General features: G+C 48.0%; 1 protein-coding gene and 1 long non-coding RNA gene across 3 annotated transcripts in view; both read left to right on the top strand.

Annotated features, from left to right (window-relative positions):
• Nucleotides 1-20,161, top strand: part of TSPAN5 (tetraspanin 5) — a 205,394-nt gene that overhangs the window by 27,476 nt on the left and 157,757 nt on the right. The window lies entirely within an intron of this gene.
• LOC122944072 lies at nt 91-1,952 on the top strand. 2 transcript variants are annotated; one of them, XR_006390935.1, is made up of 4 exons: nt 91-249; nt 328-513; nt 603-730; nt 1,212-1,952. It is a non-coding gene; the product is annotated as an uncharacterized LOC122944072 (long non-coding RNA). The 2 variants fall into 2 exon arrangements; XR_006390934.1 differs by having other exon boundaries at nt 1,209-1,952.

Raw genomic sequence — 20,161 nt, 5'->3', positions numbered from 1 at the left:
CCCTCACCTGCTGGGGTTGGCTCGTCGCGGACCTCAGCGTCATGGAGGGGAGGTGGACATAGCACGGACCAGGACCAGCAGCAAGTAAGTACATTTCTTTATATCTATATTAAAAAATATTATGTTTTAGCATTTTTATTATTTTTTTTATGTTTTATTTTTTTTTAGGAACCTTCAAGTAGAGCCGCCAGGCAGGATCCCCCAGTCTCCCCCAGAGCTCATGGGAGAACCCGTGGCGGTCGGGGACTTGTAAGTCTCGAATACATAGTTTTAATTTGCATTTTTCTTTTTTACGTTCTATAATTTTTCTTTTCCTTTTTCTTCCAGGGTTCCAGAGTCTCCATATAGACAACAAACTCCTTATCCAGCTGGTGGAGGTGCGTCCCTCTTTATGTGACCACACTGACCGCCACCATGCCGACCATTACCATACCTGGCGGCTCTGGAGGCAGATCTGTGAGTCGTTGTTCATTGGTTGGGGGGATCTCAATGTGGCGGCTTAGAAAGAATGTGGTAAGTAAAGCATTATGACATTTTACCTCATGTATAATGTAAACCTAAGACCATGCTAATATTGTAATATATTTTTTTTTTTTCCACAGTTGACAAGGACCGGGACCGCTTCAAGAGAGATTAAAACAAGGAAGTTCAGGCCCCGAGTGGAATGTGAGCCGCCATATGTATAGAGTGCGGCCATGGGGTTCTTGCGTTCAATGCTGGCGCTTAGAAGGTAAAGGTTTGTTTTTTCCTCTCAAAATAAATGTAAAATGATTTTGCTTTCCTCTCCCTCTGCATGCAAGGGGCTGTCTGAGGCAAAGGATTGACACCTTTGTTTCATGCAGCCCCCTAGGGTCAGAGGGACAATTGTTCTCTACTTCTGACAGCAAGGGGCTGTCTGAGACAGAGGAGCGTTTGGCACCTCTGTTTCATGCAGCCCCCTACGGTCAGAGGGACAATTGTTCTCTACCTTTGACAACAAGGTGCTGTCTGAGACACATGATCATTTAACAACGCTGTTTAATGCAGCCCCCTAAGGTCAGAGGGACAATTGTTCTCTATTTCTAACAGCAAGGGGCTGTCTGAGACAGAGGAGCGTTTGGGACTCTGTTTCTTGCAGCCCCCTACATTTAGAGGTAGGCATAGCATATAACCTGGACGCAGTAATACAAGGCCTTTTTTTTTTTTCTTTCTCTCCACTGAATTGCCAGCAGCACTCGGGCGCCTGAACCAGCTCTTGAAGCGGACCCGGAACTGTCCGCCATCCCCAGCCTTCCTGTCCCTAATACACCGGTTCGGGTTAATCCTGGTCCCCTACCTGGTCCCTCTTTTCAGTATACGCTCTCACATTGGAGACAAAATGTGAGAGCTATGTTGAATAGCAGGAGATCAGGTAGGAGCCATCTGGAGGATTATGGGAACCTTGTAGAGATCGATTCCGATGCTCTAGAAGGTTTTGCAGATGAAATGAGGCGAGCGTCGGATGACTTGGCATGCTGACTGGAGAGAGCAGAGGCAGTCGCATCAACTCACCCCTCACCAACATTACGTGCAAACCTTAGTCCCCCGGATGGACCAAATGACTCCCGAGCAGGTGCATGAGTTTAAAAATTTGATGTTGAAAATTATACACTGTCCCACACCTACCCCCCATCCACCACCTACCCCCCATCCACCACCTACCCCCCATCCAACTCTTTCTACCCACCCCCTTTCTGCCAACCATCCCATTTCTTCAACACCTTCTCCTCCTCACTATACCGCTCCAACTTCTTTTCCAACTCCATCTTCAACACATGCTTGGGAACATTCCAGTTCCGACCCTTCAACTGTCCACACCCCTCAAATCCCGTCTGCATCTTTTCCTGCGGCCTGTCATTTTTATCCCTCCACAGAAGACAGGGGGGCTACCACTGCCGGTTCAAGAATGTCCACCTCGCAACGCTCCACCTCCCCTCAACGTTTTAAAAATGTATATTTAGTTTTTTTTTATATTCTGATTTATTGTTTATATTTTTTTTAATTGTAAATTATTGTTAAATAAATACATTTTCTTTACTTTACTGTGTGTTTCCCTTTTTTATTTCATACTCAACTGTGGCCACTCCAGCTGTGGGGAAAGTAAAACGCACAGCAACAAAACACATTGAGTTTATTAAAACGCTTGTAAAATAAAAAATAGTTTTCTTGAGGAGTTTTATTTTCCCCACGCCTGTAGTGCCACAGGTAGCAGAATATTTGATGTAGCACGATCAATAACGGGCTTTCTTAAAGCTCCTTATTGATCATATTCTGGCTGATTAGCACACGAGCAAGCAAATGCTTGTTCATCAGCCAATCTGGTGCAAATCCACATGAACCCTTGTGGGAGTCACTGTACATGTGAATCAGCCTCATCAACAATTAATTTACTAGAGAGGTCAAAATGTATATTTTGTTCTTTAGCACAGATGAAGCTGTCACATAAAGTAGCGTCATTACCACAAGGGACAGGAAAGGAACATGATGCTGTTAAAGGTGTTGTCCGGGTTCAGAGCAGAAGACGGACCTGCACCCAGCCAAAGAACTAAGCAGGTCAAGCTAGAATGCTCTACCTTGCCATGCGTAGGATCACGCAGAGAAAGGGCTGACAATAACACCCTGCAAAGCGGAGGATTCCGCCAAACAGTGTGTTTATTTCACAGTCTGTAATGGCCAGGCTTTAAGCACTGTCATAGCAGTTTGACACGCTATGGCAGGGCTACAGCTGGCCCAATAGTGCAAGTGATGCCACGGGACTCGATGATGGACGAAGCCCTACTCCTGGCAGCACTATGGAGAGCACAGTACGTATACATTTCTCCATAAAAAGCCAATACCCTGCAAAATTCAGTGTTGTAAATGGGTTCACAATACAGATATGTTCAGCTCTTAACCCGGATAACCCATTTTACAAGAAGGCAGATTATGAGTTGTCGTAAAATACAATATATCACTAGTTTAGCATAACCATTCTTGTTGGTTTATTATAAAAAGTAGAAGAAAGGTGTAATAAAAAACTATTTTTTATTTAGTATTAGAGAAAACATTAAAAACTATTACAAAAACATTATCCTGCCAACTCACGCTGCCCGCATCAGAAACAAAGTAATCGGCGAAATTCGGGCGACGGCAACGGTTGAGCGATATGACAAATTTTGCAGCCTGGTCAGTGTGCAATCAACCTATTGCGGGTCCAGGCGCAGTGGTTCCTCTGATAAAAGATAGTTGTGTAGAACTACACAAGCCTTGACTACATCATCGTCTATGGTTTCCACTTTGAGATTAATGGCTTTTGTGAGAATACGCAATTTGGCAACTAAAATGCCAAAGGCGATCTCCACTAGTCGTCTAGCTCATGTCAGTCTGTAGTTATACACACGCTTTGTAGTGTTCAAGTTACGGCTAGAGTACGGCTTTATGAAGTTCTCACGTTTGGAACTCCTCGTCCCCTACTAAGACAAATGGCTTTGGAGGTCCATCAGTACCTGGCAAAGGTCTCGGAGGTGGCAATCCAAAGTCCTTTGAATACAGGAGGCGTCCCATAGAGGAGTTTTTGAAAGCCATTGAGTCATTTGTCCGTCTATACGCTCCAACGTCAACTGCGACAAATCGATATTCAGCATCTGCAATGGCCATTAAGATAATGGAGAAATATTTTTTTTTTGTAGTTAAAAAATTCTGATCCACTTCCAGAAGGTTTTACAATCCTTATATGTTTGCCATCCACCGCTCCGACACAATTAGGGAATTGGCTTGTTTCCATGAACTTGTCTGCTATTTGAAGCCACTGTTCTGTTGTTGGATGTGGGATGTAATCCTCGTTCAATACCTCCCACAAGGCACGACAAGTATCACGGACTACTCCGGAGATCGTCGAAATTCCCATGCGATATTGGTAATGTAACGATGACAGACTTTCTCCAGTAGCAAGAAACCTTTAACAAAAGAATGCAAATATAAGTAAAAAAATTAATAAAATAATTTAAAATATATACAGCGATCAAAAAAATACAAATCTTTTACCGTATTGTCACCATCAGCCGCTCTGCAGGAGAAATGGCCTTTCTGTAGTGGGTATTCTGTCTTTCAATGCGTGATGAAATGCGCTGCAGCAGCTGGTCATAACTATCAACAGTCATATAATTGAACAAATAAAAACAGGATTCACACGAAGCTCCAAATACAGGACTGAAAAAACGTTTAAGTATCCTGGCTGGTTTTATTTATTTTTTGTTAATGGGTGGATCCGTGAAAAAAAAAATGTTTTTTTTTTTTTTTTGTCGGCAATATTCAAAGTATGCCTTACAGTCTAAATGTTTATGTCCTCCAAGGCTAGTTCCATGCTAGCGCTATGTATCCGGCAGAGAACAGCCCGCTGGATCTCTCTGCATTCTGGCATTGCTAGAAGCTTGTACGTCTTCGACCAGACCAATTTACTATATTGGGGACTGGCGGAGATCTGGCCGCATTCTGGCAAATATGCGGAGAATCGGCCAGAGGAAAACCGATGCACACACGCACGGCCGGACGGAGACATACAAGCTTCCGGCAATGCTGGAATGCAAAGAGAGCCTTAGCGCTAGTATGAAACTAGCCTAACAAATGCAAAACATTTTTTCCTACTTTTTTCTAAGTATCCTTTTAGTCTCATTTTAAAACCAGGTGGGAAAGAAGTGAAATGTAAAGCAAGGCTCTGCTCATTTCACGTTGCCTGTGGGTGCAGAATTCAGGATGTATGAGCGTTAGTGGTGCGAGGCACGGCCTGTATTATATCTCAGAGATACATTCTTAGGAGTCCGCACCCTGCAGATTTATTATATACATTGCATTGCTGTAGATTCTGCCATTGATTTCACATTCTTTTAAATGCGTTGAGAAAATATGCAGTCTATTGGAAAACCTGCAGCATGCCTTCAATTCCGCTTTGTTTGTTTTTTTCCTCTGCGACGTGTAGCGTAATAGACCCACAGCATGTGACCAGGTGTGGTGCTATTTTTTGGAAGAAAGCCGGCATCTTTTGGTAGTTCTGGATAGCCCCCTTTAAGAGGAACTACATTTCTCTAGTAGTTATTTGCTTTTTGGGGGAAGTCTCCATGTCTCATTGTACAGTACCTTCTGGCATGTTACTAGGGTGTTGGCTGAAGTTGTCCTTGATCTGACAAAGTAACTTCTAATTTCTATTGCCCTCTTTTGGGGGTCAGCTAAATTTTCTGTTTAGGAAATCCTAAGGCTGGAAAAGGCCTCTTCATGCACGGTTTGGAATGACTGATTGTGAGAGTCTCAGTGAAATAGAACAAACAGTGGGAAATTTGGGAGGATTTGAATTGTGGAAAAATACCTAAAATTGAAAATGGTGTAACCAAAGTTATTTGTTACATGAGGGAATAACACTGATTCTTTGGCAAGTAAACCCAGAAAGTGACCTAGTTTTGCTGTTCGTTATTTTGGTGTGCAGGGGAAACACACTGTAAAGATGAGCTCTCCGGTATTATTAGCAGATGTGTTTCTGAAATGGAAAGTGAATGCCAGAAAATTGCTTCAAGTGAAGTAAAAAGCTTTTTAATACGATCCACACTATTAAACCAGCCAAAATGCCTGGTAGGGCTGACACTGCTGATTAAAGACATATCCTTCTTGCCCTGATCCGTTGCTACGTTTAGAATATGTAAATTAGAGCTTAAGTGCACCGAGGGTAGGTCCTAGCCACTCAGTGCACCTTAGCTCCTCTGGACACTCCCCTTCTGTCTGAATGTCTGGCTTTGTCAATCAAATGGAGGGGGAAGTAGCCAGGGAAGCAGAGCGGAGGATCTAGGGTGCACAGAGTGGTTAGGGCCTGCCCTTGGTTCGCTGAAGCCATAATTTGCATATTTTAAAAACACTTTTTTCCCCTCCTAAATGAAGCAGTGGATCAGGAATGTTCAGTATGAGCAGTGTGAGACAGGAAATGAATGGGTGAACTGGTGGCTGCCGTATGATTCATACCCACATCATTTCCTCAGTACGAATCATTTAAGGGGTTGTCCAGCCGTTAATATTTATGATCGTGGGGGTCCAACAGCTTGTCTCCAGTGGAGCGGTGGCATAGTGTAATTACAAGTACTTGCTCCATTCACTTGAATAGAGCGAGTACTTGTATTACACTGCATTTCAAAGATAACATCCAGTGGGTTCTGATATTAATGGCTGGACAATCCTTATAATGTTGAGGTCGGACAGGAACACACAGCATTATAAATCATCATAATGCCGTAAGTCCATATGATAGGAGCAGCATTCAGGACGGGAAACTCCACTGATACACGGGGTCAGATTTATCAAATCTTGTGTGAATGAAAACTGGCTTACTTGCCCATAGCAACCAATCAGATTCCATCTTTCGTTTTCCAAAGGAGCTCTGAAAAAAATGAAAGGTGGAATTTGATTGGTTGCTGTGTGCTGGTTTCCTATTTTGATAAATCTCCTCCACCGAGCATATTTAGTTCACTGAATATGCTCGTGTGATATTGGCCTTTGCTTGATTCCTTCCCCACCTCTGGGACCACTGCCCGTGACTAGAACAGGGGATCCTGAGCACAACCTCAGTGAGGAGGAGTGTGACACATGTACCACTCCATGAAATGTCTACCGGGCTGACCGAAACACTGAATTCACTCTTCACCTTCTGAACAGCAGTCATGATGACAAGGTCTTCATTCCTGCACTTGAGTTCCCTCCAATTTGAGGTTTACTGCAGTAATCTATCATGGTGGCATCCATAAACTTTATTTCTCGCCCATTTTCCTTGGGGGACACAGACCTTGGGTATAGCTCAGCTCCCTAGGAGGCGTGACACTAAGTAAAACTGTTAAGCCCCTCCTCCATCAGCTATACCCTCAGCCTGGAGATAGAGGCTACCAGTTTTTAGCTTAGTGTCCAAGGAGGCAAGACACTCCCTGCTACTGCAGGGCTGTTTTCTCCTTGATATTTTATTTTTCTAATTTTGTTATTTTACTTTTTCCTAGGGATACCAGAGACGCATGGACCTCTCTGCTCTCCCGGGGTTGAGCTGCGCCAGTGCCAATTTATCTGCACTGCTGCCTCCCCCACAGAAGCAATAGGAGGATCTGGGCAGCAATGGCTCCCCTACATCCCGCCAGCTAGGGGGTCGCCCGCACGCCAAGCCCCTCTACCAGCTTCCTGCCACTGCGGTGCCAGTGGCTGAAGGGGCGACCCTGCTGGAAGGAACTGAGGGTGAAGACGTCGTTCGGTGAGATGGCTATTCCAGCCCATACCCCGTCCCTATTTGCAGCACCTACCCCTCTGGGTAAGGGGGGCACCCGTGGTCGCTTATTCTGAGCGCTCAAGCAGACCCTCCCCAGCTCCCCTCAGGTTATCCTCAGCAGGGGGGCCGCCTTCCTCCACGCCGTTCCCCCCACGCTGCTTTCTTCAGCCCGGCATTCTCTCTCCCTCTCTCCCTTCCCGCCGCCGCCCGGTCCGTTCCGATCGGGGGGCGGGGCTTATGCCCGACATGGGCAGATCGCGGCGGAGCTTGTTTCTCGGCGAAACAGGGGACTTGGTGGCAGAGGGTCACCCACCTGGGCAAATCGCCGCACTCCAGGGACCTGCGGGCCCTTTATTTTCTGGCATCTGGCTTCTTCTTAGCCCTGAGAGCATTTTCGGCAGCAGGGGGCGTGGCTTACGCGCGCGTCCTGTTGGGGGCGGAGCAAGCGCTGGAGGGGGCGGAGCTTGTTTTCCCCGCGATTCTGCTGAGATTTCCCGCGCTTCCTCACTCCTGACAGGAAGCTGAGACACGGTGGGGGACTCTAAACTCCTGTGTACATCGCTCGGCTTCTGTGGGCGCTATCTGCTGGCTCACTGCTGTTGCTGCTCTCTGCTGCTGCTGATCTGCTCCATCTCTACTCCTGACGTTCTTCTGAGGCACTGGTAGGACAGTTAACCCTCTCCTAACCCTCCTGGTCATAGCTGCTATAACCCTTTGTGGTCTCTGTATTAGAGTACAACCACCTTTCAGCATGTCAGATCCCACGGGTGCCCCCAAACCCTGGTACCATGCCTGTACCGCCTGTAAGGAACTTTTTCCGCGTGGACAATCTGAGCCGCATTGCCTTGCATGTCAGGCCCCGATGCAGGGCCCGCTTCCCGCTGCGACCCCCGTTTCTGCCGCCCCCACTGGTTCCCTGCCTCCCAGCGAATCTTCCAGGGCCCGGCATACTCAGAAACGTTCAAGGGTTGAGCGCACATCTTCTCCAGATGCTTCGCTCTCTCCGCCATGCGTGCGAGCTCAGTCGAGTCTATCCTCTCAAAGGGATACGCTTTCTGAGGGAGAACTGGCGGATTCGGACGTGGACATGGACTCAGAGCTTCCGTCCAAATTGGCGTCCGCGGTGGGGCATCTTATCGCTAGCATCCGTGATACCTTTCAGATACACGATGACCCCCCCAGCTCAGAACAGGCCGGCGTGTCCTTTCTCCGCCCCAGACAGGCCTCCAAGGTTTTTCCCATACACGCTGATTTTTCTTCTGTGGTATCCAAGGCTTGGACCCGGCCTAACGTCCGCTTTATTACACCCAAAAAGCTGGACATTTGCTATCCCTTTCCAGCGGATTCTGTGACCACGTGGACATCCCCGCCTAAGGTTGATCCTCCCGTGGCTCGCCTGTCCAAAGCACTACTATTCCGGTACAGGACGGATCTTCCCTCCAGTCTGTTGAGGACCGTCGTACGGAATCCCTCTCCAAGGCCATATTTACTGCCTCTGGTTCGGCCCTTAGACCGGTCTTTGCCTCCGCCTGGGTTGGTAAAGCGGTCTCTGAATGGGGTTTGCAACTGGAACGGGAGTTAGGGTCGGACGTCCCTGTTCAGGACCTCCGCTCCTTAGCCCAACTAATTGTTCAGGCCGGAAAATTCGTCTGTGAGGCCTCCCTTGATGCGGGTGCCCTCATTGCCCGTTCCTCTGCCCTGGCAGTTTCTGTCAGGAGGGAACTCTGGCTGAAGGTTTGGGCGGCGGACGCCGCTTCCAAACGCTCTTTGGCCGGCCTACCATTTACGGGTTCCCGCCTGTTCGGGGCCCGTCTGGACGAACTTATATCAGAGGCCACGGGTGGGAAGAGTACTCTCCTCCCCCAGTCCAGGCCAAAGGGCGCCCCCCGTGGTCGCGCTGGTTCGTCCCGGTTTCGGTCCTTTCGCAAGACCACCGGGTCTAGACCCGCGGCCAGTTCTTCTTCCTCTGGCCCAGCCCAAGATAGGCGCAAGAAGCCGTTTTTTCGGACGCAACCTACCTGGCGCAAGTCCCAGCCTGCACGGGCTCCCACAGGCCAGCAGCCCTCTGCCTGAAGGTGCGCCCCCACCCACCCGGGTGGGGGGCCGCCTTCTCCTGTTCAGGAACGTATGGCGGGCCCACATCTCAGACGCATGGGCGCTCGAGATTGTATCTTGCGGATACAAGATCGAATTTGCGTCCATTCCGCCAGACCGTTTCTTCCGATCCCGTCCTCCGCGGGATCCCGTACGAGCGGCCGCCTTCTTCGCGGCTATTCGCTCTCTAATGGACAAGGGTGTCGTCGCCCCCGTGCCTCCGACGGAAAGGTTCAGGGGGTTCTACTCGAACCTCTTTGTGGTTCCCAAGAAGGAAGGCTCAGTGCGACCGATCTTGGACCTAAAACGCCTGAACCGTTTTCTCCGACTACAGAGATTCCGGATGGAGTCTCTCAGGTCCGCAGTGGCCTCCCTGGAAAGAGGGGATTTCATGGTTTCGATCGACATTCAGGATGCATACCTCCACGTTCCGGTTGCTCCATGTCATCACCGCTTCCTGCGCTTCGCGGTGGGGGACGATCACTTCCAATTCGTCGCCCTTCCCTTTGGTCTGGCGACGGCTCCTCGGGTGTTCACCAAGGTCCTGGCCCCTGTCTTGGCCCTTCTACGTTCAAGAAGTGTTTTTCTTCTCCCATACTTGGACGACATCCTGGTCAAGGCACCCTCCTTCTCTCAGGCATCCGGCAGTGTGGACCTCACCCTGGAGACCCTGACGCGGTTCGGTTGGGTTATCAACCACCCCAAGTCTTCCCTTATCCCCTCCAGACGGCTGATCTTCCTGGGGATGCTCCTGGATACAGAGTTGGCGGAGGTCCGCCTCCCGTCGGACAAGCGTCTGGCCCTTCGCGGGTCGGTTCACAGTCTCCTCCGTCATCGCCGCCCTTCCCTCAGATCCAGCATGCGGTTGTTGGGAAAGATGGTTGCCTGTTTCGAAGCGGTGCCGTTCGCACAATTCCGATCCCGCACCTTTCAGAGGGCAATTCTGTCGGCCTGGGACAAATCACCGGGGAGTCTGGACAGGACCTTTCTTCTGCCTCCCCTGGCTCGGGCTTCCCTCAGCTGGTGGTTGCATATCCCTCTAAGGGGGAAGTCCTTCCTCCCACTGAACTGGCTGGTGATTACCACCGATGCCAGCTTACGGGGGTGGGGGGGGTTTTTCCCTCCCCGGTCCGTCCAGGGCGTTTGGTCTCTATCGGAGTCCAGACTTCCAATCAATATTCTGGAACTGAGGGCGATTTTTCTGTCCCTCAGACACTGGACCCATCTACTGAAGGGCCACCCTGTTCGGATCCAATCGGACAATGCCACGGCTGTGGCATACATAAACCATCAGGGAGGCACTCGCAGCGCTGCAGCGATGCAAGAGGTGACCCTCATTCTCCTCTGGGCGGAGACGCACGTGCCGGCCTTATCTGCGATTTACATCCCGGGGGTGGACAACTGGGCGGCGGATTTCCTCAGCCGGTCCACCATCGACCCGGGAGAATGGTCCCTGCACCCAGAGGTGTTCGAAGCCCTTTGTCTTCGCTGGGGTCGCCCCGACGTGGACCTCATGGCTTCCAAATTCAACCACAAGGTCCCCCTATACCTGGCCAGGGCACGGGACCCGAAGGCATACGGTGCCGACGCGCTCGTCCTTCCGTGGCGCGAATTCTCCCTTCTGTACGTCTTTCCTCCTTTTCCCCTCCTGCCACGGGTTCTTCGGAGGATCGTGGCAGAGGGCGTTCCCGCGATTTTAATCGCCCCGGATTGGCCCCGCCGGTCTTGGTACGCCGACCTAATGTTGCTGTTGGCAGACGCACCGTGGCCACTGCCCTCCAGGGAAGACCTTCTCTCTCAGGGACCGATCTTCCACGAGCATTTAGGCTCGCTACGTTTGACGGCGTGGCTATTGAGACCGCCGTCTTAACGCGACGGGGTTTCTCCGCGGACGTAATCCGCACCATGATCCGTGCTCGTAAGCCTGTATCCTCTAGGATCTACTATCGGGTTTGGAGGTCCTATCTGGGGTTCTGTGAGTCCCGGAGCATCCCTCCTCTCCGATTCTCCCTTCCCACACTCCTGTCCTTCCTCCATTCGGGTCTGGACCTGGGGCTGAGCCTCAGTTCTCTGAAGGGACAGATTTCGGCACTGTCTATTCTTCTCCAGCGTCCCCTGGCCCCTCTAGGGCCCATTAAGACCTTCTTACAAGGGGTGGCTCACTCTGTTCCGCCGTACCGCCCTCCAGTTCCTTCCTGGGACCTGAATGTGGTGCTCTCGGCGCTCCAATCCGCCCCCTTCGAGCCTTTACGGGAAGTCTCCCTTCGTCTTCTGTCCTGCAAGGTCATCTTTCTTGTGGCCATCACGTCTCTCCGACGGGTGTCGGAGTTAGCGGCTCTTTCTTGCTCCGACCCTTTCCTGGTCTTCCACCAGGATAAGGTTGTGCTTCGGCCTGTCCCGACCTTCCTGCCAAAGGTGGTTTCCGCCTTTCACATCAATGAGGACATCGTCCTTCCGTCGCTCTGTCCCTCTCCTTCCCACCCCAGAGAACGGGAACTGCACCGTCTGGATGTGGTCAGGGCGTTGAGGATTTACTTGGAGGTCACCGGATCCTTTCGGCGCACGGACTCCCTGTTTTTGGTTCCGGAGGGTTCGCGCAAGGGTTTGGCGGTCTCCAAGGTGGCTATTGCCCGTTTCATTAAACTGGCGGTGTCTGAGGCTTATCGAGCCAAGGGCAGAGCTCCGCCTTTCGGCATCACTGCTCATTCCACCAGAGCAGTCGGTGCTTCCTGGGCGCAGAGGCATCGGGCCTCGGCTGAACAGTTGTGCAAGGCAGCCACTTGGTCCTCTCTGCACACTTTCACAAAGTTCTATAGAGTGCATACGCATGCATCAGCGGATGCTGCTTTGGGCCGCCTGGTTTTGCAGGCAGCGGTTTCCTGATGCTCTGGTGGTGTTCCGCCTTGGGTTTGTGGTCCCTCCCTTCTTGGACTGCTCTTGAACGTCCCAAGGTCTGTGTCCCCCAAGGAAAATGGGCGAGAAAAGGAGATTTTTGTATAACTTACCAGTTAAATCTCTTTCTCGCTCTTCCTTGGGGGACACAGCACCCACCCTTCTGTGTTTGGTTACAGGGTTATGGTTTGGCGCCCGTTGGGTTGCTGGTTGGTTGTTCCTGTTATTGGTTGTTTTCCTTTCACTACTTGGACACGCAACTGGTAGCCTCTATCTCCAGGCTGAGGGTATAGCTGATGGAGGAGGGGCTTAACAGTTTTACTTAGTGTCACGCCTCCTAGGGAGCTGAGCTATACCCAAGGTCTGTGTCCCCCAAGGAAGAGCGAGAAAGAGATTTAACTGGTAAGTTATACAAAAATCTCCTTTTTATATGGGTTTTCTTATCCCATAGTTGTACAGACTATCCAGTAATATAATTATGGGCAGGCAAATTACATTGTGTGTGTGTGTGTGTGTGTGTGTGTGTATGTGTATATATATATATATATATATATATATATATAATGGTGGGTTTTAGGCTAGTTTCACACTAGAGCTATATATCCGGCAGGCTGTTAGAGGAGGGATCGGCATTGCTGGAAATTTGTAAATCTCCGCCTGGCCCCATCAACTATAATGGGACCGGCCAGATTCTAGCAAATATGCAGAGAATCAGCTGGAAGAAAACCACTGCACCCAGACTCGCTGGAACCCTCGCAGCACACTGCCAGCGTTATGAGATCACATGACCACTCTGGGTGTACTGGTCCTGCTGCCTTCAGTGAGGACTGAGTATTCCATCACTTTCAAGTGGCTGAGGTATTATGTTTAACTTTTTTTTTTGTTGGCACTATACTGGTGGCCACTAAGAGGAGCATTAACTATACACAGCCAGAAAATGGATGCACATACTAATGCAAAATGGCCATGAGAAACTGAAAGTGTGTTGTGCACCTAAGGCTAGGGGGTCATTTATTAAGATCAACGTTTTAATAACCCCTATAGATGGCGGTGGATACCCTCAAGTTATGAAGAGGTGGCCTCGGTGCATCCAGCGCCAGTTCTAAATGTAAGACAGCTTTTTAAAAGAGGCGTAGAACGTGATGAATGAGACACCTGTCCCCTTCCCCACCCATGCCACGCCCATCTGTACGGAGAAAAGTCGCAGATTGCTGCGCAAATAACCTCTGCGCTGCAATCTGTCCCAGAAATATGCCTAATATAGATGTATTTCTGGATAGTAAATGACCCCCTAATCTTTAGTAAATCTTCCCCAATGAGTCTTGTACCTGACTTTTTATTGCTGTTTGTGGTTTATCCTGTTTCTGAAGTCCTTGCCTGCGGAGGACATTTTTTGTGAGGCAGTGGGGGGGCATTTCTTCACAGAACAAGAACCACTTAAAAAGGACAGACCCCACAAGTATGAACCTAGGGTCACATCCATCATTTCGATCACATCACCACCAAGTTGGCCATCAGTAGAAGATGCCAATCCGTTCTCTCCTTGCTCATTATACAGAGTTGTATTTAGGTCAGTGGAATATACACTTCTGCCCATACATTCACATGTCAGGAAAATTCCTGGGAGAGATAACCTATAGCACAAGGTGCAGCTGCCTCAACAGTAATGTCGGCAGAAGGAAAGTCCATGTGTATGTTCAGTGCTTTCATTTTACATCATTATTTCCCCATAGTATCACTAAATAAACACCAGTTCTTAGAGTTCTCAACGGAAGTAATAATAGGAGGAAATAGCGGAGAAAGCTGTAATAACATGTGAGAACGTGGAAACCGATATACGAGTTCAACTGCCGTTCAAATAATTGGTTTATTTCCATGTATCAAGTATTCTTCGAAGGATGTCACAAGAAATAAGATATGTTGTGTGTGCAAGAACGACATCTTTACTTAGAGAGCGGCGTTTCACATCGATCTTTGATGGCCCCTGCACTGCTGGAGGATACGCCTAATTTACCACAAGACTCACGCCTCGTCATAAATTAACCACATCCTCCGGCAGTCTGTGTGCCTTGATTGAAAACTACTCTAGTCGTTACTGCTACTGGGGCAAGCCGCGACCCCCGTCCACACCTCCACCATTCCCCAATGTCGGGGGCTGCATAAAAACGCCCCATGCGAAAACATTTTTACTGCATGAGCATTTAACAAGTCGCAAAACAGGGTCTTTTACACAAAAAACTGGATTAAGGAGCCTTAGTAAATGACCCCCATTGTGTGGTGAAATCAGGCAGAAAGTTTAGCTTAGGAAACTATTGCTGCTGCTGACTGAAATTTAGGAATTTTATATTTGATTCTCATGGATACTAAAACAAAAATCAAAAACATAGATTGAAAACAGCAGGTTCGGCTGTTTTCACAAGTCCCATAGCAGTGAATGGAGGGGGGGGGGGGGCTGGACATGGGCATTGTGCTCTCCATTTACTTCAGGGCTCCGATATATTCCTGACTGGAAGATATTGGCAAAGTTCTCAGCTTTTAACATCGGCCTGAGGAATTAGCTAGTATTGTCAGTTGCATATCATTTTGGTGCATTTTTTGCAGTGATTTCTTTACTTCAGGGTTCTGTTCTTGAGACAGGAGGCTAAGACCTGCATCTGTCTGACAGTTATGGGAAGAAATGCCATTAATCTCCTAAATGGGATAACCCTGGGTGACAATCTCTGGTGGTCTTCTAAAATCAATCTATTCAGATTCAGGAAAGATCCAAAAATGTGTGCAGCAGGCCCAGGAGAGGGGACAGGTCTGGAGTGATAGTAGCAATAATGATGGAAGTAGTTACTCATGGCAGCGGTCCTCAGTCTGGCGCTCCCTGGAGCCATTCAGTGATATGAGCGCACACCCTTTCTTTCCTCGGGACACACCCCAAGTTTGGGGTACCCTTGTTGTTGGTTGGCGTTATGGGGTGCAAGGCGGAATCCCAGATGACAAGCAGGGCAGTGCCATGACAACTCAGGTGTGGTGCGTGGAATAATGTAGCCAGTTTAACGGTAGAACAGTTCTTTATTGCCAAATAAAGTTCCAATCCGCTACTCATAGCACATTACACACTGCTCGTTTCCATTGTTACGACCACCCTACAATTCATCAGTGGTGGTCATGCTCGCACACTATAGGAAAAAACACTGGCCTGTTTGGTGGCCGGGACCATGGGAGCACACATAGGCTGGTGCTTTTTCTGATAGTGTGCAAGCACGACCACCGCTGCTATATTGCAGGGTGGTCATAACCATGGAAACGAGCCGTGTGTAATGTGATGGAAAAATGAATCCAGCCAGCAAAGGAGACAATATGGACAATAACAATACATTAGTAAATGTCTTGTATTAACTTCCTCTACATAATAAATGCCATTTGCTGAAGTGAGACAACCCCTTGAACTCCTTCTGCAGCACACATACAGGGTTAGCACAGAAACACACTTTAACCCTCTAATAGCGAAACACTACGTAGCAGTGGGACACTGCAATTGGCAGCAAGCCATACGGATGCATCATTTCTGATAGAGGCTTGAAAAAGATGATCCCTTCTGATGATAAGGGCGGTTTCAGGCTAGCGTGTGCAGTCTGGAAATCATGCCCCGCATGTGAGCGTGATCCTCCATTCTGGACACTGCTCGTCTTGCAGGAGCGCACGGTATTATACTGCAGTTGTGAAACAGCCCTAAAAATGAGTCCTTCCTCTAAGATTTCTCTATGTCTGAAAAGTTTTTGGGAAAAGGGAGTGTTACATGTTGATTAATATTTCAAATTAGTTTTAAATTTGTTAAACCCCCTCCTCACAAGCATTGGTGTACTTACTCCAGATCAGCATAACCCCTTTTAGTTTAAGGCTACTTTCACACTAGCGTTTTTTGCGGATCCGTCATGGATCTGCAAAAACGCTTCCGTTACAATAATAAAACAAGCTGCGTTTTGTTGTCCACCTCCAGAGCGGAATGGAGACGGATCGGAAGCAAACTGATGCATTCTGAGCGGATCCTTATTCATTCAGAATGCATTAGTGCAAAACTGATCCGTTTTGGACCGCTTGTGAGAGCCCATGACGGACCTCACAAACTGAAAGCCAACACGCCAGTGTGAAAGTAGTCTAACTGAAAGGTTACAATGTACTGACTATCAGGGGCATAACGACCATAGAGGCAGACCATGTGACTGCTATGGGGCCCAGGGCAAGAGAGCTCAGTCTTAGTTGGGATCATCCCCTCTATTACTAGGGGTAAAAACTTGGCCAGGACTCTACCCTCAAAATGAACGACTTGTGGCAAATGAAGCAGTGGAGAAAATGGCCCAAGGTTCATTAAAAGGGGTTTAGGCGGAAACCCTTCTGTCCTGTGTGGGGGGCCTGGTTTGATCCTTGCTATCGGGCCAATTCTTCTCTATGTACGCCACTGCTGACTATACGTAGAAAATAGCTTCTGAAGGTATACTCATTTGGTGACCGCTATCTCCCTGTCTCCTTTGCTGTCAGAGATACCCTGCTGGCATTCATCTCTAGCAATGTTCATCTCTTTTACTATACCCAATTCCTAGTTTGTATGGCCAGCTATAGGTGGTATAAAAGCTGTACATGGAGGTGATAAAATCACTGCTGGTCTTCAGATATTTAATATTGAGTCTTTCTGCTTCAGTACATTTAAATTATCACAGCCTCAACCATTCCATGCAAGTATAACAACTTCTGCATGTATTATTAATGTGTGTTCCTTTGTACAAGCCGGGGTTCCGCTCTTCTGAATTGTTTGATCTGTGAGTCATAATAGAAAATCAGTAGAACAATTGTCATCAGAGGCAGACTCGCTTTGATGCCACCTGTGGATAATCGTGGGTGCAAATAGGCAAAATTGGAACACTGATTAGAACCTTGTTACCGGGAGCTAAGAATTATCTTTATTGTTTCATTATAATTTTCCAAATAAAGGGACATAATATATTTTGTATTCAGTAGTACAAGCAGTACATTCAGATAGTATTGCACTTAATAGTGCATTACCACAACAGGCTCAATACTATCACAGCCTCATCCTAGTAAAGAAGCTTGTTGCTGTAGAAACACATTAGCTTAAAGCTGCTCCCTCCTTTCATGTCAGGAACCGTGTGCTATGTGCTGGTTCTGGTGTATTACCGTGAATTCTGAGTTCGGGAATGAATAGGCTTAACACAAGTTAGGTGTGTAAAAAGTTTACTAGACTATGGTAAAACATGTATACAAACAAAAACATACAGAGTAAAGTAAATAACTGAAAAAATGAGCCAACTCCCCATCAACCAGTTCCCAACATGGCACATGGCCGATGCCCTTATGATACAAAGAGAGGTGGTGGTAGCAAGATATCTTACCCTGATGATGTCCTCAATGGTGCTGAGCACTTTGTTACATAGATGATTTCTAGCCTCTTGGCCCTTCCTAAAGGTCTTATAGGCAGTACACATGAACAGTTTCTTTAGAATGTGGCCATGTACCACTAACCAACTACATTGCAAGGAATTAAAGGGGAAAGAACTAAATACCTTGCTACATATCCAACCTTCTGTCATAAGTCCAGTTGTATCCAAGAACATAGAAAACAATGAATAGCACTTCAGATTTGCAGCAATTTTTGCTTAAAGAGGACCTTTCACCTAAAAGAAAAAATGTAAACTAAGACCATAGCTTTACTTACATGCCCCCATGAAGTGTTGATCGTTTTTTCTTTTTTCAAACTGTGCCCCCGTTTGTCCGCTATGCCCCCCCGGAATAATTCCCGCCGTCTATGGTAATGAGCCAGCCTCAAATGGGCTGGCTTTAAAAGTTCTCCTCGGCGTGCCTTCTCTCTTCTCCCTGGCACGGAGCGCATCCAATCAGCGCGCTCCGCTCTTAGCCGGATAGACGAAATCGCTCCAGTTCTCTGAAGTCTCGCGAGAACTGGAGCGTCTTCTCCCTGGCTAAGAGCGGAGCGCGCTGATTGGATGCGCTCCGTGCCAGGGAGAAGAGAGAAGGCACGCCGAGGAGAACTTTTAAAGCCAGCCCATTTGAGGCTGGCTCATTACCATAGACGGCGGGAATTATTCCGGGGGGGCATAGCGGACAAACGGGGGCACAGTTTGAAAAAAGAAAAAACGATCAACACTTCATGGGGGCATGTAAGTAAAGCTATGGTCTTAGTTTACATTTTTTTTTTTGGTGAAAGGTCCTCTTTAAAGGGGTTGTCTCACTTCAATAAGATGCATTTATGATGTAGAAAAAGTTAATACAAGCCACTTACTAATGTATAATGTGATAGAAAAATGAATCCAGCCAGCAAAGGAAGCAATATGGACGATCACAATGCATTAGTAAGTAGCTTGAATTAACTTTATCTACATGATGAATGCCATTTTCTGAAGTGAGACAACCCCTTTAATTTATTTAATCAGAGTGACACCTTGGTTTCATAGTGGTAACCAGTAGCAACATTTCAGACTGATGACCCTTCCTGAGTGTAAGCTTTAATGAAAGAGTATAGGGAAGCCCTGTCCAGTATGCTGCTGATATGGCTAGAAACACATTGTGTATGGCAGGGAGCAGCTGTGCTGCTGAAATACAGTAAGTGAATTAAGAATTGCAAGTCCTATTCACTTTTTTTTCTCTGCTGTTGAAACATGTGACATCAACATTTTTAACAGGATTTCCATGGTCACATGGTTGGATGCTGGGAGGGCATAGTCTACAGCTTACAGATTTTTATTTTAGAGATCACTGGTAACAGGGTTCTTAAGAAGAAAACATAGGAAAAAGTGATGAGTGCAGAGCCCGGGAGCACTGGATTCACCACTTCCCAGTCCTTCTGCACTAATGAGCACTTCCATAATGAAAGCACTCATTAGTAGGGATGAGCGAACTCGAACTGTATAGTTCGGGTTCGTACCGAATTTTGGGGTGTCCGTGACACGGACCCGAACCCGGACATTTTCGTAAAAGTCCGGGTTCGGGTTCGGTGTTCGTCGCTTTCTTCGCGCTTTTGTGACGCTTTCTTGGCGCTTTTTGAAAGGCTGCAAAGCAGCCAATCAACAAGCGTCATACTACTTGCCCCAAGAGGCCATCACAGCCATGCCTACTATTGGCATGGCTGTGATTGGCCAGAGCACCATGTGACCCAGCCTCTATTTAAGCTGGAGTCACATAGCGCCGCCCGTCACTCTGCTCTGATTAGCGTAGGGAGAGGTTGCGGCTGCGACAGTAGGGCGAGATTAGGCAGATTAACTCCTCCAAAGGACTTGATTAACTGATCGATCTGCAGCTGTGGATCATTGAGCTGCTGATCCTCAATTGCTCACTGTTTTTAGGCTGCACAGACCGTTTGTCAGTCTCATTTTTCTGGGGTGATCGGCGGCCATTTTGTGTCTTGTGGTGCGCCAGCACAAGCTGCGACCAAGTGCATTTAACCCTCAATGGTGTGGTTGTTTTTTGGCTAAAGCCTACATCAGGGTGAAGCTGTCACACCAAGTGCATTTAACCAGCAATAGTCTGTTCATTTTTTGGCCATATACAAAATCAGGGGCAAGCTGCGCCTGTCACCAAGTGCATTTAACCCTCAATGGTGTGGTTGTTTTTTGGCTAAAGCCTACATCAGGGTGAAGCTGTCACACCAAGTGCATTTAACCAGCAATAGTCTGTTCATTTTTTGGCCATATACAAAATCAGGGGCAAGCTGCGCCTGTCACCAAGTGCATTTAACCCTCAATGGTGTGGTTGTTTTTTGGCTAAAGCCTACATCAGGGTGAAGCTGTCACACCAAGTGCATTTAACCAGCAATAGTCTGTTCATTTTTTGGCCATATACAAAATCAGGGGCAAGCTGCGCCTGTCACCAAGTGCATTT

Source organism: Bufo gargarizans, chromosome 1 (genome assembly GCF_014858855.1).
Source record: "Bufo gargarizans isolate SCDJY-AF-19 chromosome 1, ASM1485885v1, whole genome shotgun sequence".
Lineage (NCBI taxonomy): Eukaryota > Metazoa > Chordata > Amphibia > Anura > Bufonidae > Bufo > Bufo gargarizans.
Note: the sequence above shows the minus strand (reverse complement) of the source record. Positions and strands in the feature narration are given on the sequence as shown.